This window comes from Pan paniscus, chromosome 10 (assembly GCF_029289425.2).
Source record: "Pan paniscus chromosome 10, NHGRI_mPanPan1-v2.0_pri, whole genome shotgun sequence".
NCBI classification, from domain to species: domain Eukaryota; kingdom Metazoa; phylum Chordata; class Mammalia; order Primates; family Hominidae; genus Pan; species Pan paniscus.
Genome location: NC_073259.2, coordinates 40094644 through 40121207, shown reverse-complemented (window position 1 = coordinate 40121207; position 26564 = coordinate 40094644). Strand labels below are relative to the sequence as shown.

At 47.4% G+C, this 26564-nt stretch overlaps 2 long non-coding RNA genes across 2 annotated transcripts in view; one reads left to right on the top strand and one right to left on the bottom strand.

Annotated features, from left to right (window-relative positions):
* LOC134728484 (uncharacterized) overlaps positions 1 to 26564 on the top strand; it is a 66768-nt gene that overhangs the window by 6588 nt on the left and 33616 nt on the right. The gene's annotated exons all lie outside the window — the stretch shown is intronic.
* Positions 13724 to 17368, bottom strand: LOC134728482 (uncharacterized). Its single transcript, XR_010108920.1, has 2 exons — positions 15009 to 17368; positions 13724 to 14239 (listed from the first exon to the last, which is right to left on the bottom strand). It is a non-coding gene; the product is annotated as an uncharacterized LOC134728482 (long non-coding RNA).

Genomic DNA, 26564 nt, shown 5'->3' with positions numbered 1-26564 from the left:
CCTTATTAAAAATTAAAACTAAAAGCATTTTTAAATTGTTTAAAAAGTAATAAATATTATATGTTAAAATAACTTTTATGACAAAACTATATTTTCCCAAACAAAACAATTTAGTGTGAAGAATGTCATTATTTCACATTTTTGCATCTTTTTAATGTCTAGCTTAATAGAAGACAGATTCTCATATCTGTTTCTGCATTCAGTTTATTTTGATATGCTGTTTTGGTTGAAGTATCTGAAGTACATAGCCTCATATGCAGACATATAATCAAGGCAGGAAGGACCTGCAGAGCTCCTCAAAGGGTCTCTGGGACCCCCAGGGATCCTTAGATTACAGTTTAAGAACCACTGAGCTAACCAACTGTGATAAGCAGCAGAAGCCACTATAATAATATTACTGGACACCCTTTTAGCTCTTTAGTGGTGCTTCTGACTACAAAACCCATCAACATTTCACTATTTCATGCTGTATTTGAATTGTGTTATCTTAGGTAAGTTACTCAATTTTTCTGCCTCATAGATAGATAGAAGATAGATATAGATAGACTTGCTATGTGTGTCATATGTGCATTATTCATTATTGTTTAGCTTGAATATATAGAGTAAAATATAAATTTATAGATAAAATAGCTTTCACATGTTTAGCATTGTTTGAGGTGGGCAGCTTGACTATTAATATCAATCTTTTTTTTTCAGAAGGGGAAACTGAGCCAAAGAGGGTTGATGTGACTTGCTGAGGATGACACAATCAGCAACTGGTGGGCAGTAGGGCAGAACTCCTGTCCTTTGACTCCTAGACCTATGCTCACCCTCTCAGAATCCCTCTCTATACAGACATGGCTGCAAAACATGCCTGTGGAGGGTGGATGTGTGCCAGTCACAAAGCATTTATGAAGTATATATAATGTTTGTATTTATCTGAAGATATTTATATCTGAGAGAAAAAATATCTTGTATTCCTGCATGCAAAGTTACAGCTTTGCTTGGTACAAGGCATCAGCCTGCCAGTGTTTCTCCTTCCTCATCAAATTATCCATGTGTCTGTAGTTCTGGGCTGGATATATCCACTGTTAGGGATACTCCTTCCTTCCAGGTCTCCTGCTGGTACATTCCCACTGAGAGCAGGTAGATAGCCCAGCTTGTCACATGAGCACACAGAACAGGCACACCTGAGGGTAGCAGTCTCATCCCCTTCTTTTTCTTTTTCCTATACATCATTTCTAACATACCTTTTCAAAAATTAGTGGTCTACAGGTGTACAACCAAGGAAAGCATCGTTGTATGAGCTGAGGTGTAGATGTGTCTCTGCAGATGCAAATGCAGAACTTTGGGTGCCCATATACCTGTCTAGGTAAGCCCCGTGTAAATGTATGAGCAACTGGGGCCTCAATTCTTTCATTAATCTGATAGGTATTTATTCACAAATTCTATATTTTATGGCTGTATGAGGCTCATGTTTATGCAGGATCCTGTGAGAAGAAGCCTCGGTGGGAAGTCAGTCTGTCTGAATTCTAGCCAAGCTTTCTGCTCCTAGCTGCCTGAAGCAAATCATTTACCCAGTGAGAGCCTCCACTTCCTCATCCACATAATGGGGGGAAATAATGATAGTCTCAGCTACATCTCGGGATGAGGAGTCTGGTGGGGAAATAGTAGGAGATGTCTGAGTATGATTCTTTTTCTTTCTTTTCTTTCTTTCTTTCTTTCTCTCCTTTCTTTCTTTCTCTCCTTTCTTTCTTTTCTCTCTCTCTCTCTTTCTTTCTTTCTTTTTTCTTTCCTTCTTTCTGTTTTTTTTTTTAGATTTGGGGGTGGAGTCCCACTATATTGCCCAGGCTGGCCTTAAACTCCTGGGCTCAAGCAATCTTTTCTCCTCAGTCTCCTGAGTAGCTGGGACTACAGGCACTATGCCCAGCTTTAGGATTCTTTTCTTTTATGGAAAAGTCCAAACAAAATAGTAGAGAGAATAATATAATCAAACACTAGTAATATAATCATTTCACTTCAACAATGATCAGCCTACAGCCAGTCTAATTTCATCTATTCCCTACCCAACAGTACCTCTTACATTTTGAAGCAAATTCCAGACATAAAATTTCTTACATAGTAAACATTTCAGTGAATACCTTTAAAAGTTAAAGTTTATTAATAACATAACCACAATATGATTATAATACCTACCTAAAATTTCTTAGCAAAACTCTTCAGATTTTTTTTTTTTTGAGACGGAGTCTCACTCTGTCGCCCGGGCTGGAGTGCCGTGGCGCGATCTTAGCTCACTGAAACCTCCACTCCCCGGGTTCAACCTATTCTCCTGCCTCAGCCTCCCTAGTTTTTAAAAAGTAAAAAAGATCTAAGAAATGTTAAGCGGAGGTCGGGCGCTGTGGCTCACGCCTGTAATCCTAGCACTTTGGGAGGCCGAGGCAGGTGGATCACGGATCACGAGGTCAGGAGATCCAGACCATCCTGGCTAACACGGTGAAACCCTGTCTCTACTAAAAATACAAAAAAATTAGCCGGCCATGGTGGCGGGCGCCTGTAGTCCCAGCTACTCGGGAGGCTGAGGCAGGAAAATGGCGTGAACCCAGGAGGCGGAGCTTGCAGTGAGCCAAGATCGCGCCACTGCGCTCCAGCCTGGGCGACAGAGCAAGACTCGGTCTCAAAAAAAGAAAAAAAAGAGAAAAAGAAATGTTAAGTGGCTAACTCCCCTCTGTCTCATGCTCAGGGCTGATGAATGTCAATAATAGAAAATGAGAATGGGGAGAAAAGGATGAACTTTCCTTTTTTATTTTTATCTTAAAATCCCAGGCCACCCCCAGCTCCTCCCCTCTACTCATTAGGTCCATTACAAATGGGCTGAGAGGGGACCCTGGAGGTCTAATGTGGTGGAGGCAGCCAGAAGGCATCCTCGGAAGACACTGCAGACCTCATATTGGATGAAAATCAGAGTGAACCAGAAGGAATCTGAGCTGAGGGCCTGCCAAGCCATTCTCCAGCATCAGATTTCTTCCTCGGCTCGCCAGGCATTTGAAAGATGTCTGAAGTCTCTTTGGAGTTACTGATCTCCAAAGACATGCAGATACATGTAATAGCATATAGAAACCCAAAAGGAGATTGCACAGAGACACAAGTAAACCCATCTGCCCATATACCAGCTATGTACAAACATATGCAAACACTCAGAGGCAGATGCAAATATACACATACAAATCAGCAAACTCAGGCATGCAGGAAAACAGAGATACAAACCCAAACACTCAAACATATATAAACATGCAGGGATACAAACATGCAGGTTCTGGAACCAAATAGAAAAGCCCAGAAGTGTGAAAATACACTTTGAGACATTTTTACTACTGACCAGTTAACATGGCCAAGCTCCAAGTCTGGCTGACTCTTTCCCTCACATACCATCAAATAGGCCAAATATTGACAAAACTACAACCTGAGTCACATTCACAAAAATGTGTACCTGGGATAAGTCATCCCAAGGCCTTTCCCCTGCCCTTGTCAGCACAAGTTCTCTATCATTAGTGCTCTGTCTCCCCAAAAGGCAGGAATAAGAGTGGTGTGATGTGGTACCGTGTATGTGTGTGCATGTATCCATATGAAGACACATTTCTTCATTCTGCCAAGTCAACTTGTCGAAAAGGGGAAAGAACACTAGCCATGCACAGACCTCAAGTCACTGCAGGCTGATGAGGGAACATTGCTTTGCTTACCCTGTGCTACAGCTGTAGGTTGAACTGATTTTTCCCCAAATCAATTGGCCCACATGGGTGTTTTAGCATCTTCTAGACATAACCTGGGGGTGCTTTCTCTGGGCCCGAGAGAGGCTGCGCCAATTGTCTGGGGTTGATTCTTCTGAGTGAACTTACCAATCAATTAAAAGAATAAAGGTGATGGAACTGGCTGGATCAGGTTGTTGGCTAGGCATTACATGGCCATGGAGTGATACTGAGTCAAAAAGGATGGGCAGAATCCAACAGTTTTAAAACAAGATCCATCAATAGATGGAGATAAACCAGTGGGGCTATTTAGCACTGTGCTCAGGAAAACCAGTCAACTGACTAAACTGTTCTCATTTCAACCAATTTTTGTGAGATGCAGCAGAAGCAACAGCATCTGAGAGTCAAGGGACCCAAGTGTGTTTGCATCGAAAGCTGGATCTACACTGGCATTTAGGGTAAGGGAAGGGTTGTGCAAATGACTGTAGATTCGGAAGGATAAAATGTGAGTATGTATCAGGAACTTAAAACTATTATCATTGGCAAGAAAGTAAAAGTTGTATAGTGAATTGAGGCTTTTTCTTTGTATGGAATCACAGAATGTTAGATATCGAAGGGACCTTAGAGTTCATGTGGAAACTGAGGCTTGGAGAGTTTTAAATGACTTGTCCAAGGTCACACAGCGAGTAAATGGCTGAGACACATTTAGACACCATATTAGTTTGCTTGGACTGCCATAACAAGAACCACAGCATGGACAGCTTAAACAACAGAAATTTATTTTCTCATAGTTCTGGAGGCTAGAAGTCCAAGATCAAGGTGTTAGCAGGGTTGGTTTCTTCTGAGGCCTCTCTCCTTGGCTTGTAGATGTCTGTTGTCTCCCTCTGCTTTGTCTGTGTCCTAATCTCTTTTTTTTTTTTGAAATGGATTTTCACTCTTGTTGCCCTGGCTGGAGTGCAATGGCATGATCTCAGCTCACTTGCAACCTCCACCTCCCAGGTTCAAGCGATTCTCCTGCCTCAGCCTCCCAAGTAGCTGAGATTACAGGCACAAGCCACCACGCCTGGCTAATTTTTGTATTTTTAGTAGAGACACGGTTTCACCATGTTGGTCAGGCTGGTCTCGAACTCCTGACCTCAGGTGATCCGCCCACCTCAGCCTCCCAAAGTGCTGGGATTACAGGCGTGAGCCACCGCACCTGGCCTGCTGATCTCTTCTTATAAGGACAGCAGTTATATTTAATTAGAGCCTACCCATATAATCTTGCCTTAACTTAATTACCTCTTTAAAGGGCCTATCTCCAAATACAGTCACATTCTAAGTTACTGAGGGTTAGGACTTCAAGAAATGGAACTTGTGGAGACACAATTCAGCCCTTAACTGACACCATGACTCTGGATTCCTAGTCCGCTGCCATTGTGCCCATGTCAGACTAAGTCATCTGGTGGATCCTATTCTTAAGTTGGCTCAATTTTGTTACGTTTCTTAGGGATGGGGAAGCTGTTTAGAGCCAACGTGAAATTGAAAACTGTTTCCTGGAGCCAAGGCCCATTGGGAAACTGAGTGAGCATGGGCTGGGGAATCCGGGATTAGGCTGACCACCAAACACTGGGAAATGGAAGTTTCTAACCAGAATCTTGGAACTGGAAAGAACTCAGTGAGGTTAACTTGGCCATCTCAGATGGAGGAGAACTTACCTGGTATGTTCAGAGAACACAAGTGTCTGAGAGCTCTCATCACTGATATATTCTTTCTTATGTGTATTCAGATTCTTCAGGCCAAGCTCAAACCCCTATCCCTTGCCTCCAGTCCTCAGCGTTGGACAGTAAGATAAAACTCATCCAATAAGAGAGGTTTTCTCCCTTGAAGCTTGAAGAAGGCTTGACGAGATCTTAAGGAAATTTTTTTATTCAAGAGAGCCTCTTTCTCTCCTCATCTGAGGCTGGAGGTGGGGAATTTAGAGGCAAAAACTTCCCTTACCCCGTTGTTGTCTGTCCTAAGACCTTCAGCCCCTTATCTGGGCCCTGGCCAACTCTAGAAAATGGATTAAGGTGAGTTGATACGTAATGTGGTACAGAAGCAGGGAGAGGGGAGAAGCCCTCTAATATCGCAGAGATCACAGATGGCTCCAGTGGGATTATGGGGCATGGTGTATGATGAGGCTTGTGCCAAAAAGTGGCCACAACCAGGAAGAAGGGTCCATCTTATTATGATGGTTGGTGACTCTCCCTGCCATGGAGAGCAAGCTTGGATTCTGGGGTTTGGAGGGAGCAACTCCAAAAATATCCAGCTGAAACACACAGAGCCAGAGTCAGCATGGTGCTGGGACGAGTACTGGTTCAGGGATCAGAACACCTGGGTTCTGATCTCTGTCTGAGCCTCAGTTTCTCTTCCTTCACAATGAAGTGGTTTGATTAGGTTATCACTAAGATCCTTCCAGCTCTGAGACTCTAAGCAAAAACTGAAGGATGCTGGGGGGCAGGGAGAAGGAATACTCTTTGTAGCAAATCAGATGATGGACTATGTGTCTCTGTGAACCAAACCAGGCACAGAAAACTCTCCATCTTCATTCCAGAGTTGGTGGGGGGTGGGGGAGTAGGGGGTGTTAGCTGTGGTGTCTCCTTATTTGACAACTCAACCTTTTCCACAGAGCCCCTGCAGACAAACTATGGGGAGCTGTTTCCCTTAAGGACCCTGCCCCTGAGGGAAGAGAGGCAGAAACAAGATGGGGCAGGAAGTTGGAAAGGGTGTCTGCATGATGCCAATAGCCAGGTGAAAACAGAGAAATCAGCCCACTATCTGCTTAGTTTCAAATAGAATAAAGGGATCCAATTTTCTAGCTTTCATCTGATGTAATGGATAATGAGATGCAGGATCAGCCTTTTGCAGTGATTCAGTTTAAAGCCCCTGGGAAGGATCTGTTTCCCCCTCCCCAATTATCCTGCCACAGAAATGCCTTAAGTTCCACCATTAAAGCACATGGTGTTAAGTACAGTCCTCTGCAGATCACATCCTTTAAAATACAAAAGCACCACTGGGATACTTCATCAAACAAGGATAGAATCAGAAAAGTAGTGCTTGGGGGGGGATGCTTAGGGAGATGAGGGGCCCTGAAGATTAATCTCTAGATACTTCTCAGTTTCACATTGCCTGATCCTTGTGGGAAAGCTAGATTCTGCCTGAGGAAGTGGGAACTCAGGGACTCCCCTAGAAACCAGATGCCTGCAATTATGAATATATTTCTAGTCCTGGGAAATGGGTGGACTCTAAGTGGTGAGGGTAGTTATCACGCCGAAAAATCACAGAGGCTGCCAGTAAAACTTAAATCAGGGGGATGGAAATTCTGATAATATACGTGCATTTGGGTCAGCCACTATGGAAACCAGTGTAGAAGTACTTCATGGGGCCCCCTGTATGTCCAGAGGATATAAAACTATTCCAGAGGGGGAAAAATCCATTCCATTTCTACGATTATCTACTGTATATCTAATCCATAAGGCATGGTTTGAAAGTATTAAAACCTAGCAGATAGGGAAACACACAGCCAGGGTTCAGATCTAGTGATGTGACCTTGGGCAGGTGACTTAACCTTTCTGAGAATAGATTTCCTCATCAAATTCAGTATAAAGCAACTGGCATATAGTAATCTTCTAGAAATGGAAACTATTATAGTTATGAGTACTGAGGGAGCTTCAGGACACTATTCATGAATTGGCACTAAGCCATGGAATGAATGGTCACCATAGTCAGAGCAAATCAGAGGTCCAGACCCTGATAAATTCATGCATAATCTTTTTCTTTTTTCTTTCTTTCTTTTTTTTTTTTTTTTTTTTTGAGACGGAGTCTTGCTCTGTTGCCCAGGCTGGAGTGCAGTGGCACAATCTCGGCTCACTGCAAGCTCTGCCTCCTGGGTTCACACCATTCTCCTGCCTCAGTCTCCTGAGTACCTGGGACTACAGGCGCCTGCCACCACGCCCAGTAAACTTTTTGTATTTTTAGTAGAAATGGGGTTTCACCGTGTTAGCCAGGATGGTCTTGATCTCCTGACTTCGTGATCCGCCTGCCTCAGCCTCCCAGCGTGCTGGGATTACAGGCATGAGCCACTGCGCCCGGCGCATAATCTTTTTCTTACCTGGGTGAATCTTGTTTTTTCCCAACTTAATCTTATCTTTCAGGATCTGCCAATAAAAGAAGCAGAAAGAGTCCTGTACCCCTCCATGTAGCCTGGAAATTTTAGGTTTGGGCCAAGGTTGGCCTTACCCACAGACAGGATGGGTGGCTGCCTTCATGACAGGATTTAAGAAAAATCATAAACCACCCTCACCCAAATTTGTATTATGCCACCTGCCACATGGGTCTAAAATTCCATTATTATAGATATTTCCCCCCATCCGGGCAGTGGCTTCTGAAGACCCCTACCAAAAACACACAGTTGCCTGGGAGAATGTGCATGTCAACACATTGGTGAAAGTTTCCTAACCTGCAATCTAGCTTCTTCTTCAATAAAGAAGAATGGTCTGGAACTCAGGACAAGTAAATTTTGATAGGACTGGGGTTCTTAAAGGGCCAGAGCACAGGCCTCTTCCTTTCAGGAGGCACACATAGAATGTATGGACAGCAGAAAGACACCAAATGGGCATGGGACCTACTAAGAATGTCCACTGGGCCATCTGTGATTTAGGGAGCTGAGACAATGAGACAATTCTAACTTTCAGTTCACCTTGATATTGACTCTACCTAGGTCTTGTACCTTCCAGCGCAGACTTGCATCCTCCCAAGAGCAATGATGTACTTGGGCAAGAGGTAGAGAGGCGATACTAGTGTCTGAGTAGTCTGAGCAGTGACATCCAGGTCTCAGTGACTGAGACCAAGCAGCTCTGTCTCTGACCAACACAATCATGACAGCAGCTAAAGGTCTCCACTCTGGGTTGGGGTCAAGGAAATGAGTAACTAACAGTGTGCTCTGCAGATCACTGGGACTCTAGAGGGTCTTTTAGTTGGTCCAAAAGTCCACCCAGAATCCGTCGTCCAAACACATGTGACTGGTTTGTGTTTTGTTTTTTGTTTTGTTTTGTTTTTGAGATAGTCTTGTTCTGTCACCCAGGCTAGAGTCAGTGGCGCAATCTTGCCTCACTGCAACCTCTGCCTCCCAGGTTCAAGCAATTCTCCTGCCTCAGCCTCCCTAGTAGCTGGGATTACAGGCACCTGCCACCGCGCCCAGCTAATTTTTGTATTTTTAGTAGAAATGGGGTTTCACCATCTTGGCCAGGCTGGTGTCGAACTCCTGACATCATGATCCACCTGCCTCGGCCTCCCAAAGTGCTGGGATTACAGGCGTGAGCCACCACGCCTGGCCTGGTTTGTGTTTTAATTGTAATCTCTGAGGAGATATAAATATATATTTGAAAGAGCAAAGAAATTAATATTTGAAAAAGTATAACTATTGTCATGGTTATTTACTAAGGAAAAAATGTGTGTGTGAATATTGAATATGTACGTATGTGTGTAAACACACACACGTATTCTTCCCTCCCTCCCTCCTTTCCTTCCTTCCTTTCTTTCCATTGACAAAAGAGGCCAATGAGATATGCGACAACTGGCATCTCTGCAATCTGACCAGAACAGCCTGAAGGCCACCAGAGTGGATGTTACATCTGCAGGACTGGCCGCCTCCTACCAATGTTTTTCAACTCGGATGTTTTGGCATCATGGCAGCACACATCCTCTCTCTAATCCAGTCTGCAGCTAAACCCTGTGTAGGCAGTTTCTGCCGTAAAAAGAGCAGCCCGATAAGTGAGAACTTGGTTCCTCCTACATTACCCTAAATATTGCTGTGATATCAGGGAAGTAATATTAATACTTACAACAACTACAACCAAGTTGTAGGGCCTCAACTACTCCCCTCCCCAAACTTTCCTCCTCTGAATTATGAGAAAACTTCTTTAAGAAGGTTGGAAGGCCGGGCGCGGTGGCTCATGCCTGTAGTCCCAGCACTTTGGGAGGCCAAGGTGGGCGGATCACGAGGTCAGGAGATCGAGACCATCCTGGCTAACACGATGAAACCCTGTCTTTACTAAAAATACAAAAAATTAGCTGGGCGTGGTGGCAGGCGCCTGTAGTCCCAGGTACTCAGGAGGCTGAGGCAGGAGAATGGCGTGAACCCGGGAGGCGGAGCTTGCAGTGAGCTGAGATCACACCACTGCACTCCAGCCTGGGCGACAGAGCGAGACTCCGTCTCAAATTAAAAAAAAAAAAAAAAAAGCAGGTTGGAAGAACTGGGAATGAGAGAGGAGAATTGGGAATGGGGGAGAATGTGTTAAGCAGGTGTAAAACATAGGAAGAGGGTCTGTAAACGCTACATCTCTGAGAGGGGGGCTTTGTGGACGGGAGGAGAAGGAACTAAAGGGTGGTAATTAGCTTATTATTGTTTCCCTTGGGTGTTGTGAGAATTCCTTAGGAGACACTTGTAAAAAAGCAGAGGGAAGACAGTAAATACACATCTAATGATATGCTAAATAAATTATTATTATTATTATGACTATAATAGCAATTGTAACTTGCTTCCTGCTCGAATTTCCACTAAAGATGGGAACTGACCCCCTTACTGCCAGGCCTCCACAGCTGTCAATAACCCCCAGCCCCCGCCTCCCCAGGAATCAGTCGAATAATTGGGCAATATAGACTAGGCTTCAGTTAACAGCCGTTCTTCTGGTGTCTGCAGGAGAACCAAACAGGAGCTCAACATAAGCAGCAAGGCCTCTGCCAGGTACCTGCTCTAGCAAAGAAAAGAAGAAAAGGAACCTTGCCGAGAATCGTGGGGGTTATATTTAGGGAATAACTTCTTGATTTCCAAGCAAGAGAACTCAGGGAGGGCAAAAACTGAGGCAGGCATTTAGGGAGGGGGTGGGTCACAGAAACAAAGGGGAAATATACAAATTAGGGATACTCAGTCTAGAGACCATAGGCTTCTAGGACTCCTGCAACTATCAAGGGCACTTCCAGAATTTTGCTAGGAAGTGAGCCAATTGTTTTTGTCAGCTTCTCAAAGGGGTCTGGGACCCAGGAACAGCTAAGGGCCATTCCAGCCCAGGTAAAAGGGACCCAGGACTCTTTGGGGTTAATAATAGTGGCCAGTGTCTATTGGTTTCCTGCCTTTTGGCTAAGGACAAACCAATAGACACTGGCCACTACTGTAACCTGCTGTTTACAGCAACTGTCAGCAATCCCCCCCTCAACCCCCCTACTTCTAGCCAGAGCCCAGGCACCTGCCTTGAGCCCTTCTTAGGCAAATATATGTAAATGTAGGACCCTCAGTTCTCCCTCCCTGAATTTCTTTAGGGAAAGCAACAACCATCCCTGAAAGCCATAGGTATTCATGGGGAGGAAGGAGAGGGCTAGTTGTCTGAGAGGGAAACTGCCAAAGGCTGCAGACTAGGAAATGGGATACCAGGTTTAAGATAGCTCCTTTCTGGACCTCAGTCCTTCACTTAGTCACCTAGTCACAGGGTGGATTGTCTCTAAGGATACTTAGGGGAAAAGGAACCAAATTCGGGAGGGTCCTCCTTGCTTTAAGCCTTGATGGGAGAGGGGGAGGCCAACCCTTCTCTGCAGACTGGGATCCTCACTAGACAGAGGAGCTCCAAACCTGCCCATCTCATCCCATGCACCGACGGTGCCTGGCCTGGCTCCAAACTCCCAAAAGGAACTATTTTACAGGGACCAAAAAGGGGACACTGGTGATAATAATAATAATAAAAAGAAACAATCTGATTGCGGCATTACTGGATCAGAAAATGTGTGACCTTTTTAAAGTTAAATTGTTAAAAATTTTTAATTATTAAACATTTTAAATATTAAGCCTGATCTGTTTGGTAGCCCTGGAGCAGGGCTGAGGCATAGAGAGAAACCTTTCCTTCAGCCAGGTTGTTTGTCTCGCACTGATTTATTTTTGTTTTATTTGTGGATTTCTTAATGGACCCAATGGTGGTTCCTCTTTGCACCCCTCGGATTGACAGGCAATTCCTTCCTAGCCCAGGTCTCAGCTCTGGTTTAGTTTTCATAACTTGGGGGTCCAGGGAGCCAGGAGACTGGAGATAGAAAGCAGAAGTGCACTGGGGTGGTGGGTCTGCCTTGGCTTACCCCTAAATTTCCAGATTCCAGGTGCCTTGCTCCAGTCCCCGCCCCATCCTAGGCTCAGGATGCTCTCCCACCCTACTAACCACTGGTCCAGTCAAAGCCCAAGCTGCTGCCAGCCGCCATGTTATCTCCCAGCCTGGCTAGGGTGCCTGCTAGCCAGCAGTGGCTATGGTGGTGTGCAGAGGGAGGGTGAGTTTTTATATTGACTGCCATTCCGTTTACCTCAACAAGTATGTTTGGGCAACCATTCTGTGCCAGACAGGAGACAGAGTCCCTGCACTGCAGGAATTCCTAGTCCTGTGGGCAGGGGTGTGTGGAGGGTGGCACATGGTGGTTAGCCTGGTCCAAGGGTCTCCACTCCCTTCCTAGCATCCTAGAGATCCTGGAGGCCAGGTTGGCCACGGAGACTGAGTTCAGGACAATTCCTTCACACATTCAACGAAGTTATCTGTAACTCCCTGTTTAAAAACAACAACAACAACAAAAAACCACACAAACTGGCAGTCGTGGGAGGTATTTCCCCACTGGGCTGGTTGGTAGCAGGGGAAGAATTGTGGACCCCTGGCCCAGTGGTGCCTGGAAGGAGGCTGATGTAAGAATGGTGTAGCTGTGAGTGGGAGAAGTGAGATCTAGTGGGGTAAGTCCATGTTGCCTGTTCCTAAAGTCAAATTCTCGCTGAAAAGACCCAGGGCAGCACTGTTAGGGAGCTGAAGGAGTCCCTCTGTGCCCAGAGGGAATTAGGCCACTCAGGCCTCAGAGAAGGAGGGCGGGTGGTGAGGACAACCTCCCCAAGCCCCCATCAGAGCAGGCCCAATACTTGCAAATTCACTCCTCAGTCCACTAGATTCTGGTCCCATCCTACATCCCCGCCAGGGCACAGGAGGCCCAGATAAAAACAAGCTTTATTTGGCCAAATTAACTCACTTTCCTGGATTACCTCACTTATCGGAAAGTGAAAGTACACCCCACGCTCCTCGCCCTGTCCCTGCCTAAACCTCTTTATCTCTGAAGCCCACTCTTTGAGACCTAAAAATTAGGGTTCAACAGAAACGCTCTAGGACTACAGGAGGGACACGACAGTCCCTATCCTACAGTGCACTAAAAGCCAAACTGAAGGCTGCTTCCTCGGTGGAGAGTGTCTCAGGGTGAGGTGGTGGGACTGTTCGCCGCTTCCCATTTTACAAGCTCCTTGTCCACAGCCGTCTGCGCCAGCCCCTCACAAAACCGGTTCTCGCCTTCTGGTGGGTGCTGGTGTTTACCCCTTTCCTCCCACTATCTGTTCAAACCCAGCCCACCCACCCTCCATTCACCTCCCCTCCTTAAGGCTCCCTGAGCTCTATTTACCCTTTTGTAACTCCATCCCTCCATAAGTACACAACTCTCCTAGCTGGTTTCCTAGAGGGCAGATACAGTGTTTCCAGTTGGCCCTCTGCAGATATCTGTGAACAAGTCTCTCCCAGCCCCTATATATAAATATGTCTGTTCTAGACAGACGGGCCTAAGTCCCAACGTAAAAACATCACAAGATAATTACACCTTATATACATACAGATCTCTCTATAGAGTTATATTTGAAAGTGTCTATAACTCTAGAGAGAGATTGCAGCATGCACATATAGGACTATAATTATTTATGTCTATTTTTATAACTAGGTAGTTATAAATAGATATGCCTATATATAGTGATAATAATATAGAAATATCTCCATAGCCATATATGGCTCTAAGTGAATGCTCTAACTACTCTATTTCACAATCAATAAGTATATATCTCCTGATACATAATTCTAACAATATACGTTTTTATCTATATAGCTGTTCAGAGATATAAATCTGTCAGGATATCACATGTACATAAAGCCGGATGGCTGTAAGAGAGTCGTATATTTTCCCATATATAAATCTGCTCCTATAACTACTGTATATGCACAAATACAATGGAAATAATTATATTTCCTTCAAACATAAATCTGTAAATACAACCACAGCACATTTAGGTACGGTTAGACATAGAGCAATATTTCCTAGACATCAGTCTGTCAATAGAGCCACCAGTGCCTCCAAACAGAGAGTTATAGAGGGAGTTATAAATAAACTCTCCAGATGGGAACCGATCAGTAGAACTAGATGTAAACATGACTCCAAGCCGTTCTTTCTTCTTCTTCTTCTTCTTTGTAAGATATTCCTGAAGCAAGCCCAGTCATATAACAGGGTGCAGAGGTGTCTGGGTATTGGTATTTTTCCCCCCAGGAGGGTCGGATGTCGCTGGACTTTGGGAAACCGAGCAGGAGTGGATAGGGGACAGTGCCCGCTCCCAACGCAGCCCAGAAGTCCCTTCCTTCTGTCTCCTGGTGGCTGAGAGCTCGGGCAAGTGGAGAGGCCTAAGGGAGAAAAATGAAAAAGCAGAGTCTGGCTTGAGTCGTTTGGCCCTTCGGCCTAAAACCCTCTCAACAGGGAAGCCCCGACCAGGCATCGGAGCGGAGAGAGCCCACGAGGCCCAGAGGCTGGGGGAAAGGGGCTGCAGGCCAGGCTGCGGAGGCCGAGCGGAGTCGCCAGCCGGTGCCTGATCGCCCGGCGCCCCATCGCCCGGGGCCGCTGCCTCGCCGGCGGCCTGGAACACAAAATCTGGGCCCTAGCCCTGCGCCCTGCGCTCAGCGCTTCCACCGGTCTTATTTTTTGCTGTTTTGTCCGATTAGGTATCGCAGCGTCCTCCACCCGGTGTTGTTGTCAAATGCGAAGGAACCCAGGGCTTTCTGAATGTGTGTGTGTGTGTGTGTGTGTGTGTGCTGGCTTTAAATAAGTGACTCAGTGGATAGTGTATTTCTCTTTTCAGACCAAATGGGTCACCGGCTACTGAAAAAGAATCCAGACCTCTGAAAGGGTTTGTGACAAATTTTTTAGAAGTTCTCACGCTCATCTGTTACGATGATTTTCTTTTCTTTTTTCTCTTTTAAAAAAGTTGGCTAATTTGTGTTTCTATATTCCTCTTTAATTTTATTTTTATTGGGGGTACAATTGTTTTTAAAGGAGGGATTTCGTTAGACCCGAAACTGTGGGGTGGCTTCCTCTCTAGCAAACTTACTATCTCTACCCCTGTGATTCCCATCTCCCCCAAGAAAACAAACTAATTAAATGACCAGAAAACTGTACCTGGAGAGAATGAGGTAGATGTTGCAGGATCCGGGACCGCGGTCTTTGCTTGCTTCATGAAAAATCGGCTAGTCTCCAAACTCGCGAAGGAAAATTCAAGGCGCCTCGACTCCTCCTTTTAAATTTTTTAATAAAGAGCCTAGAAAGGGAACTTTCCCTGGGCCTGCCGAAGCCCCAGCCTGGCTCTCCCAACTCCCCAGCGGCCATAAGTGTTTTTCTGCTTCCGTTCGGCCCCCCCCCCCCCCCCCCCCCCGTCTTCCCGGGCATCTCTGAGCTCCTGCCGGATCAAGGCTGTGGTCATCGCCTCATTCATCTCTGCCCCTTGGCCTGAGCCTGCACATTTGGCCTCCTTCTTAAAACAGGGGCTCCTAGAGAGTCCCAAAAGCCATTAACCATCCCCATATGTGGGATCCCTTCCCTGATCACACAAAGCAGAAGCCTGAGAAAAAAAGCAATAAAGAGTGGCCTCCTGGCCCTCCTTCCCCTCTTCTGTCCCTTGTCTGGGAAAGGGGTTCCCAACCCCAGCCCCGCCAAGAGCATATTAAGAAGCTTTCTTCCTCCCTTCCTTTCCTATCTCCCCCTCAGATGCTGTGATCCTGACTCCTTCTTCTGTCTCCACCTCAAAATATTTCCTCTTGCATTTTATTGTTATTCTGTTATGGAGGGACTGTTAACTACTGTTTTATTATTATTATTCATTATTTATTGTTATTATGATTGTTGTTAGAGATTTGTTCACCACCGTTCAGGGGACAGCAGCCTGGCCCAGGGGGAAGCCTGCCTCTCTCTCTCTGTCTCTCTCTCTCTCACACACACACACACATACACACACACACACACCCTAACACAGTGCACACTCACGCATATATGCTCACAAATGCCTGCTGTGTTCAGGCCCCTGCACAGCAATCCGAAGAGGCAGGCATCCTACCCCAGCACCCAAACAACACACTGCCCATGCACACCAGCATTCAGGCAGAACACCACCCCCAGACCAACGCCAAAACCCACACGCACCGAGCTTGCAAGGAAAGGAAAATACGTAAAGAATCCCTTCTCTCCCACAACCTGGAGGGGCGAGTCAGGCCTCTGTCTCTTCCCCCCAGTCGCTTTCGCTTTCTCTTTTTTTTTTTTTTTCTCCTTGTTTACAGCTTCAGAGAGCTCAAGACCCATAAATCTTGAGGGGCCTACAGAGCGCAGAGCACATTTGTATGCATCGTTAGGACTCGCTAATACCTAAGCCCATTAAGGAGCGTGTATGCGCGTGGTTTCCGGTGTGTATTAACTTATAGTTAAATTCTGGAGGAAAGGGCATTGTGAATTAACATATACCAAATCCATCATGGGCTTTTGTCTTATCAGATTAGTCAGTCATGGGTTTGGGGGAGCAACTTGCCTGGGTCGGGGTGTACCCACCCTTCAAACTTTGTGGAGCAGGCCCGGGGGTCTTGGGAAACACGAAGGCATTCCTATCCAGCCCCAGTCACTCGGATCCCCCAGGCCTAGCGGCTGCACACCTGCGAGATGGCGGAGGGACTGCAGACCCGGGTGCGGGAGACCAGCGCCGGCGAAGAGAGGCGGGCGAGGGAGGCCCCTCCAGCGTCCTGCTGGGGTTGAGTTGGGGCGGCTCGTCCCGTGGCCGCTGGGTCGTCTGGTTTCCGCTTTCCGAAAGAAATGAGAGGAGAGGCAAGTGGAGTCGCTGAACTTTAATTAAACCGTAGAGAAGACAGTGGGGGGAGGGGAAAAAAAAAAAGATCGGAGAAGGAGGAGAAGGCGGCCGAGAGATCGAGGAAAGGAAGTCCTGGCGGCTCGGGGGAACTTGGAGATCTCTCCAAGGGGCTGAAAGCTGGAAGTTGTATGAAGGTGTTCCTTTCCCACACCCCAGCTACTCCGCCCCAGTCGAAGAGGCTAATTCCGGCCCTCTTATAAAAAAAAGAAAGAAAAGGTAAAGAAAAAGAAAATCTAATTATGTGGCATGTTTCAGCCAGGTGTTCCTGGTTCCAATGACTCAGACCCTATTGGAGCCCCGAGGATCTGGATAATTGGGCCTGCATAGACAGAGATGAAGGATGCCATTTCTAAAAGGAGGAAGGGGAAAGGAAAGTCCATCTCTTGGGGTCTTGTAGAAAATGCCAAAGACCAAACGAGCTAAATTATTGTGTCCGTGTAGATCTATTTGCCTATTTACATACAGCAGGCTGTGTGGGTGGGGGGTGAGGGAAGGCAAGGAATAAACGACCAGGATGGAGCGGGCTGGCAGTAGAGAAAATGCGCCCCCCGCCCTTTGCGGGAACAGCCAAGGGGCCTCCTCAGCTCGCAGCTCAGGCGGCCGCGCGGCGGGCCGGTCCGGGGCCGGGGGCCGGGGCCGGGGGCCGGGGCCAGGGCCGGGGCCGGGGCCGGGCTGGGGGAGGGGAGGAGGGGGCGGGTGGGGAGGCGGAGGCGGGCCCTCCCCGGGCGCTGTGAACTTTAGCTGGGCCGCCGCCTGTCAGCCCCAGAAAGCGTTAAAGGTGCAGCAGCCCGCGCCAGCCTCCGCAGCCGCCTTTGTACGCGTGATTTATGACTTCAATCTTGGTTCACCGAGAGTTCACACGGCTTTCGCTGCTGTTGAAGGTTAAAAGATGGTCTTCGCTTGACAAGTGGGACTATTGAAAATTCCTTCTTCTTCTTTTTTTTTTTTTTATTTTAGAAGCGAAGAGCAGAGGCTCAGGAGAGAAAAAAATTGGGGGGGGGGCGGGGGACGGGGTTGCAGGTGGGCCAAAATGGTAGGTCAGGAAGGTTTGTCTTCCTATATTTAGGATTTTTTGTTGCTAGGATTTGTGTGCGTGTTGGGGAGAGGGTAGAGAACAAGAGGGAGCTAGGCAAGAGATGTAAAGATCTCTCATATTTAGAGGCCAAAGGAGTGGGAAAAAAAAACAACTCGTGCTTCCACCGTTAATTATCTGGGTAACTTGGGTCACACCCCCTAACTGATCCTCTCTAGAGACCAGAAATGGGCCAGGTAAGGGAGAGAGTTTGGGTAAAGGGTAAGGTTTGTGTGCTTCTCACTGGGTGTACTTGATCATCCACCTTACCTGGGTAACTACTTTTTTTTTTTTTTTTTTTGGAAATGGGGTCCAGCCCTGTTTCCCAGGCTGGAGTGTTGTGGCACCATCATAGTTCACTGAAGCCTCAAACTCCTGGGCTCAAGTAGTCCTCCCACCTTAGCCTCTTAAGTATGTGAGACTGCAGGCATGTGCCACACCCCCAGGCTGGGTAGCTGCTTTTCAATGTGCTTCTGCACCCACAGATTTGGACAAGGGTATTTTTAGGCAGCAGTCTTTCAACTCTCTTCATCCTGAAGGTTTAGCCTGCCATTTACATTTGATGCACATGAAGAGGCTAATGGGAAGGAAATCTATAGAACTGGAATTGGAAGTCCTTTCGAATCCCAAATCCCCTTGGTCTAAGAGCCAGTCTCTCTTCTTTCTAGCATTTTGAAAAAGATCGTGCCACAGCAGAGATGGTGGTTAAAGATCTCCTAAAGACCAGAATCTAAGGCCCCTTTGTGATCTAAGGCTCTGAGTACTTGGAGAGACAAAACTCACTCCTTCTTTGTAGATTCAGAGAGACAGAGAGAGAGAGAATGAGGAGATACCTTGAAGCTGAGGGTCTGCTTGGCTCTTCGAGGTTTTTTTAAGATATGTTTTTAAAAATTTTTCTGGAGTGGGAATTTGGGATCGTGTGCACTGGGAAGGGGAACAGCAAAGAGCTGGGTCTGGAGTTGGGTGTGCCTCCCTAGCCCTATTTAGGCCCCATCTCCATTATCGATGCTAGGTAAATGTCTTCTTAAGAAATAGAGCCAGCCCCTCAAATCCAGATCTGGGAACCAAAGGCATGCACGCTAGAAGGGGCACTCCCTGCTTCTCTTTCTACATAGCGTTAGAGAGGTATTTTCCCACTGTGTGAGGACTTAGATAAGAGAAGGAGAAGAGCCAGAAAGAAGTCCACATCTCGCCGGGACACCTAGCACCAGGCCCTCCTACAGGAGACCTCGTATGTAAATAGCAGAATGGGGAGCAGAGAACAGAGAGACCCCAGAAATCCAGAGTCCAGGCTCTGAGGACACTTTGGCAGGAATGGTCCTCTGGCCTTATGAAGAACAGAGGGGCAATATGGCACTGTTTAGAAGCTCAGGGGGTGGTAGCTGTTAGGAGAAATCAGCCAAGGAAGCTAATGAATCTCTTCCAGGTTCTGGTTGGGAAGCAGAGGAATGAACTTAATGGCCTCTGGAAGTAATGTCTGTACTGAAGTCCCCTTCCCACCCTTTCTGACTGTGTTCCTCCCTGGGAAATAATTCCAGTGGGCTTGTGCTTATCTGCAAGTCTGGGGTAATTATGAATTATTAATTCATCATTAAGACTTGATTGTGACCGTTGCTCTCCAGTGGACCCATTTATCTCCTTCTTTATGAGGCAGAGGGCGGCCTCTGTTAGCCCTTGGCTTCTGTAACAGGCAAACTGAGGCCAGCCCCTCTTGAAGGCAGTCCTTGAACTCTGCCCTAGGTGGGATGGTTGCCTCATTACCAGTCAAGTCATGTTGCACCTCAGAGTATTTGTGCGATACAGCCACCTCCCACAAACTTCAGATTTCAAAGTGCTTTGTAGGCTCCTGGAGAGATAGAGTAGGGGATTGGGAGTGAGACTCCAACAGGGGAAGAAACTTGGCCAAGCTGTGTGTGGAGACAGGAATTAAGGCGAGGTGGGAGGACTCCCAGGCACAGTATCTAAGCAATCTGGGATCAGGAATGGGCATTTTGCCTTCCTTACCCTAAGGAGATGCTAGTCTCCCTCAACTCTCTGGGGACCCCTGAACATACATCTGGCCCCTTTTCCTGACCTCTCTTTCCCCCACCAGCCTCTCAATCGAGAGGCACAGGTTTCAAGACACATCATCCCCTCTGATGGTTAGGGGTGGGAAAGTCAGATCTGCCAGTTGTTTCACATCTGTGAGAGGCCTGGAGAGGGAGAAAATTGCTGCTATCCCATGAGGTAATTCCCATCTAAATCCCTGCTATAAGCTCACCTCCTCCAGCACTGAAACAATTCTCTTCATCCTTTTTTCCCCCTCTTCTTCCCTCTGGAAGTCCAGGCAGGGAGATTGAGGGCAGGAGAGGCAGCTCCCAACAGCTGTACCTAGAGGAAGAGACAGAAGTAGGAAATGAGGGGAGAGTGGCTTAAACCTGTTATTTCCCACAAGTTTTATCTCCATTCTTCAAACCCAGGTCAACACCCTGAAACCAGGGCCATGGGAAGCCCTCTCTCCTTGTTCCCCCAACTCTCTCTCTCTCACAGAAAAGGAGCCCTGCATCCCTCCCTGAGGCCAAGGGGCTACTCTAAAAACTGCTCTAAGAACACTACCACTTTCTACAGGACACCTGAGGTCCCAACGCCCATGTATCTCTCAGTGCCTGTCTGGTCCAGAGGGAGCCAGTGGCTCTTGCCAGCACATCATCATTTTGTGCTCCACGAGGGGGTGGTCCATGGAGTCATCTCAACTTTCAGCCCAGACCTCACTCACTCTTTCTCCAAGCCACGCCAACATTCCTTGGTCTCTCCCAAGCCAGGAGACAGGTAGGAAGCCCATCCAGACGGTCCCCTGGAACCGGCTAATATAGTTTAATTTACTGTTTGGTGGTAAATAAAGAGAACTTGGGAAAAAAGGGAAGGAGCAACTGTGCCTAGCGTCCTTCTCAGCCACCCCTCCCCTGGACATTGGCTTTCTCCATGAAACAGTGCACTGTTGTTCTTGGACAACCATTCCCCACCATCTTCTTTGGAAGGGCTTGAGTTTCACCCTCCGTTCACCCCCATTAATCACCCCAGCAGCTAAACATCACCCAGCCCCCTCTGGCCCTTTCTCTTCTTGCCCTTAGTATTCATGGCGGAGCATTCCTCACTGCTGCATGCTCACAAAGACCCCTCCTCTGACACGAGGTCCCTCCCACTCCCCAACCACCCAGTCCACGATGGGTACTGCTCACTGTTCTGGATGTTCCAACTGCCGGCGCCCACTCCTGGACCCCGTTCCCCCACTCCCCAGCTATCTCCATAGCCACTGCCCCCTTCCCATGCACGTGTCGGCTTCCCACACCCTCCTTCAGGTACCTCCTCTTAGCCCCACAAACCCTCTCCAGTCTTTCCCAGCCACGATTCTGCCCTCCATGCCCTATGCATGTGTAGCCCCTGTCTGCTTCCCTATACTTCTCCTTGCTTCTCTCTTCTTTCCCTCCCCAAGACATTCCGTAGGCACTTCATATGGTGGACCTGAAGCCCTTCCCTTCTGGCCTTGAGAAACTGAGGCAGTGTACCACAGTGGTTAAAAGCATGGGTTTGTGATTCAAGTCCCTGATCTGACACTTGCTAGTTGTACAAACTTGGGCAAATTACTTAACCTCTCTGAGCCATCCATAAAATAGACATACCCACTGACCTTATAGAGTTGTTCTGTAGATCAGATTAAATTTTATTTGCATAGATCCAAGCATTCAGCAGGGGCTTGATAAATGGTAGTTATTGTGTTACAAGCTTCTTGTGAAGAAAGAGAGATGTTCTTCAGATTCTAAAAAGTGAAGGAATTGCCTCCTCCAGCACCAGAGAGGGAGGGATAAAAATTACAGTCTTGCAGATAAGCAGGGCCCATTTACCGGGCAGTGATACTCTTCTATTAGCTCTGGAGGGTCTCAACTTTCGCTGCACACTGGAATCCCCAGCGAGTTTTTCTGTTTGTTTGTTTTTGTTTTTGAGATGGTGTCTTGCTCTTGTCGCCCAGGCTAGAGTGCGGTGGCACATCTCGGCTCACTACAACGTCTGCCTCCTGGGTTCAAGCAATTATCCCTGCCTCAGCCTCCCGAGTAGCTGGGATTACAGGTGCTTGCCACCATGCCCGGCTAATTTTTGTATTTTTAATACAGACGGGGTTTCACCATGTTTGCCAGGCTGGTCTCGAACTCCTCACCTCAGGTAATCCACCCGCCTCGGCCTCCCAACATGCTGGGATTACAGGTGTGAGCCACCATGCCCGGCCACAAGTTTTTTAAAATACTAATGCCTGGGTCCCACCTCCAGAGATTCCAATTTGGTTGGCCTGTAGTAGGGCCTGGGCATCTGGATTTTTAAAACTCCCCAGGTTGCTAATGTGTAGCCAGAGGTTGAGATGCTGGCCCTAGGAAATGATACAAGAGATAAGGGGAGGGCTGACACTTCTGCCAGAGCAAGGGAGGGGAGGGATACTCAGCTGAGAGCTGCTTCTCAACCTTGGACATCCCCTCACCAGTGGCACTGCTTCAGTTGGGGAGGTTTTCACTTAGAATTAGCTTCTCTTGAGATCCCAGAATTTCAGACTCTCACCCTTTTCATTTCCTATAACTATTAGAATTTACAAAGGGGCCACCCCAAGAGGAGACAGAGGAATCGACAAATTGACCTCTAAGAGGTTCATCTCTTATCAGAAAAGCATATGGTCCCCAGACCACCAGTGATAGAAGCAGAGGCAGATACCTCCAGTAGTGGGAAAATTTGTAGTTACATAGTAAATGGAGTTTCTACCTGGTTGCTACAATAATAGGCCAAGCAATTAGGATACAAGTTTCCAGGATCTTTTCCTATATTTCCAAAAAGATAAATCACCCCTAGGAACAGAATCTGCATATTGTAATTAACTGATAAATATTTCATGCCTGGTTCAAACTTTCTCCTCTTCTATTTAATGGCCACAAACTTGAGCACAGAGGAAACAGGAGTGAGGAGAGTGGGGGTTGGCTGTAGGGGGAAGGTTCTACCTTGGCTTCAGGGAGGGAGAAACTATCTTAGTTAATTATTTACTGTCCTCCTGTTCTTTTAAGAAAACATTGCTCACCTGGAGAAAATCAGGTCCCAGGTGGTAAAGGGTGTGACTTGGGCTTGTTGGCCTGAGCCCTGACCTCCCCCAGGAGAGGCCAGTTTTTGATGACCCTGGGGGTGCTGGGAACTGCAGGCTTTGGAGTCAAGGGCCCAGTGTTTGAACAAGAGCTCTGTTCTGTCACTTATTAACTGGATGGCTTTAGGTAATTTACCTAATTTATGTGAAACTCAGTTTCTTCATCTGTAAAACAGACATAATTTTTACCTTGTAGGGTGGCCTATGCTCAGTTGGCTCTCAATGCTTGATAACTATTATTATCAACAGTAACAATGAATAATTAATAGCCCATTGGATTGTACCCTTTCCCTTCCTCAACCCTGCTCCAATGTGTAGGGCACCTAAACTATTGAATGCTTACTGTGAGTACGGTGAATGCCTTAGCTCAATTAATCAACATAATTCTTTGAAGGGAATATCTTATCATCCCTACTTATCTGTGTTTTGCAAATGAGGGAACAGGGCGTGTAGAAGTTAAATACCTTGCCAGGTGTCACACAACTAAGTGGTTAAGAGCACAGGCTCTGCAGTCTGACTGTGTAGTTTCAAATTTGGGCTCTGCCACTTAATAATAGACTCTCCTTGACTTACAATGAGGCTGTGTCCCAATAAAGCTGTAGTAAGCTGAAAATATTGTAAGGTGGATATGCATTTCATACACCTAACCCACCAAACATCATAGCTCAGCCTCGCTTACCTTAAAGTGCTCAGGACACTTTCATCAGCCTACAGTTGGGCAAGATCATCTAGCACAAAGCCTATTTTATAATCAAGTGTTGAATATCTCATGTATTCAACATGAGATATGTATTCATCTCATGTATTCAACATGAGATATGTATTCATCTCATGTATTCAACATGAGATTCAACATGTTATATAATATACTGTACTGAAAGTGAAAAACAGAGTGGTTGTATGAGTATTCGAAGTACAGTATCTAATGAATGCATATCACTTCGGCATCATCATAAAGCTGAGAAATTGTAAGTCAAAGCATCATAAGTCGAGGACCGTCTGTAATCACTGCAGGATGGAACATAAATTGCTTAACCTTGCTAAGCCTCAGTTTCTTCATCTGTAAATTGGAGATATGAATGGTACCTACCTGAAAGGTAGTTGTGAGAATTAAGTGAGAAATGCGTGTATAGTGCATGTCTCAGTACTGGCATGTGGTAAGTGCCTAGTAAATGTGAGTTGTCAGTACCATCATGATACTACCCAGCAACTCAGGGCCATGGCATCTCCTGCTCTTTGGTGGTGTTTGGGAGGTGAGTGAGTGTGAGGGTCCTCCAAAGGTCACAGAGCTGCTCTTTTAACTCCCCCTGACAGACACACACACTTCAGTATCTAGGACTCGGGAAAAAGGACACTAAGCAGATTATGACTCCATTTCGGGAATTAAATCAAAACTCAAGACTAACTCAATTTGGCTTCTGACAAGAGGGAAAGGTTAAAAGGGAGTGAGGAGGCGGCTGGGTGTGCGTTCAGAATTGCAATTGGTTCTGGATCCCACCTCCAAGCCCCTCCACAGGGCCAGGCCCAAGGAGTATCCCCCGGGGGTGGAGGAGGGAAGGAGCCTTAGAACCTGTGTTATCTGAATGTGGGTGAGGTGGGGAGAACATGGTCAAGGAGTTGGGAATTATCCAGAAACACTTTCCAAAGGGAGATCTTCCCGCATACCACCTCAACCTGGCCCTGGGTTGCAGGGGAACCCCAGAACGGATGGGGTCTGGGGGCTTAAGACAGGTAGGTGGCCTCAGTAGAGGGGAGAAAAAGTCCTGTTGGAGACAGTCGCCTCCCTGGAGAAGTACCTGGGCTAGTGTTCCCTTTAAAGACGACTAGCAGCAGTCCTGGTATGCTAAAAACATTATGTGTATGTGTATAAACATATATTCTGTGTGTGAGTAGCCACTCAGCTCTTACTCGGCTTCGCACATTTGGCCCAGATTATTCTGAGCATTGTAAACTAAAAGCGAAATTCGGTTTCTACTTAAGAGAGAGCGTGATTTTCCTCAGTATTATCTCCCGTGCCCCCAACACTCCACCAGGCTTTAAAGGCCATTATACAGAAGGGAGAACTGAGACTCCAGGAGATGGGTGGCTTGTTCAGAATCACAGAAGCAGCGTGGATCCAAGAAGGGATCTGTTCCCAAACAGAAACCAGTGTCTTGGGAGAGAGAGAGCAGAGGAAGCCCGCACCTCTGCCCTAACCTGAGGCTTTGAGCCTCCCGCAAAGCGGAGTGAGTTGAGAGGGCCCGGAAGGCAGACGCTGCGGAGGGAGGGACTCCCGGGCTCGCCAAACAGCGGGGCCTCGGGCAAGAGCGTCGCCAGCGCGTCCTCATTCTGCGATTACTGTCAGGGTACCATCCATCAGCGCCGCCCGGGACGCTGGACCAGACTGCCCGCCGCCCGCCCGGGTCTCTCCAGATCGCGTTAGCGTGGGGCGAGGGCGCAGTGCGGCACCGGCTGCTGAGGGAGAGGCGTGGCGGGGAGCGGGGCGGGGCGGGGCGGGGGGACGAGGACATCGCGGTGGGGCCACTGCAGGGGCAGGGGAGAGGCTGCTTTAGGACCCTCCTCCTTTTCTTCCAATCTCCCGCCTCTGGGATCTAAGGTGGATGAAAGGGGCACTAGAATGGGCGGCTTTTGGGGGGCAGGGGGCGCAGAACACTGAAGGCATCAGGGAAGGGTAGTGATGGGGGCAGTTACCAGAAGCAGAGAGGAAGAAATACCTGTAAAGGGGAAAGCCAGAGAAATTGTCTGGGGAGGGGAGAGACTGAAAATGGAGGTGCAGAGATTGGGGGTTAGTGGAAGAAAAAGACTCAAAGGGAAAGGAAAAGAGAAGCTGTAGAGGGAAAGAGAATTGGAAAGGAATTGAGGAGAGAGCAGGGAAATAGGAAACCACAGATCGTCAGGGGCCGACAAAACCTTAGAGACAATCTACTGCAGCCCCTCATTCTACAAATGAAGAAATGGAGGCCCAGAGAGGGGAATCCCTTCTCCAAAGACCCACTCCACCTGCTAGCTGGGCAGGCTCTTGACCCCAGGCTCATTCATTCAACCCATGTGTTTTGAGCATCTGCTATGTGCTGGGCACTGGTCTGCCGAGATGATGCAGGATCAGCTCCTGACCTCCAGAAGCTACAGTCTTTCCTCAGTGGCTTGGAGGGGCTGAGCATCCAGGAAGCTCCCTCACCCCCAGCCATCAGGGACTCCCTGAGCCCCACCTCTCCTGGCCATTGAACCTTCCTTGCCCTCTGCTGTTCTGCTTATCTCCTCATGGAGGGTGGCAGTTCCCTGGAAGATCTTCCCTCTCCACTTTCCTGGGGACTCCCCAGGTGTGGAGACAGGTACTTGACAGTTTGGCCAACTTGTTCTATCTCCCACAGCCAACAGGGTAGGCCTAAAAGCAAAGTCCATATTCCTTGCTGGGTTTCTCCTCTGGGCATGGACAAATCCCACAGGTTGCACTGAGATCCAATCGAGCTGTGGTAAGGAGGATTGAGGCTGGACATGAAGAAGTACTTCCAGGTCCCACAGTCTGGGACCATTTTCTTGCTGGGGCTTTAAAGTAGCTGTCCTTCTGTGAGCACAGTGTTGGCACCATCTTCCAGGGAAGGA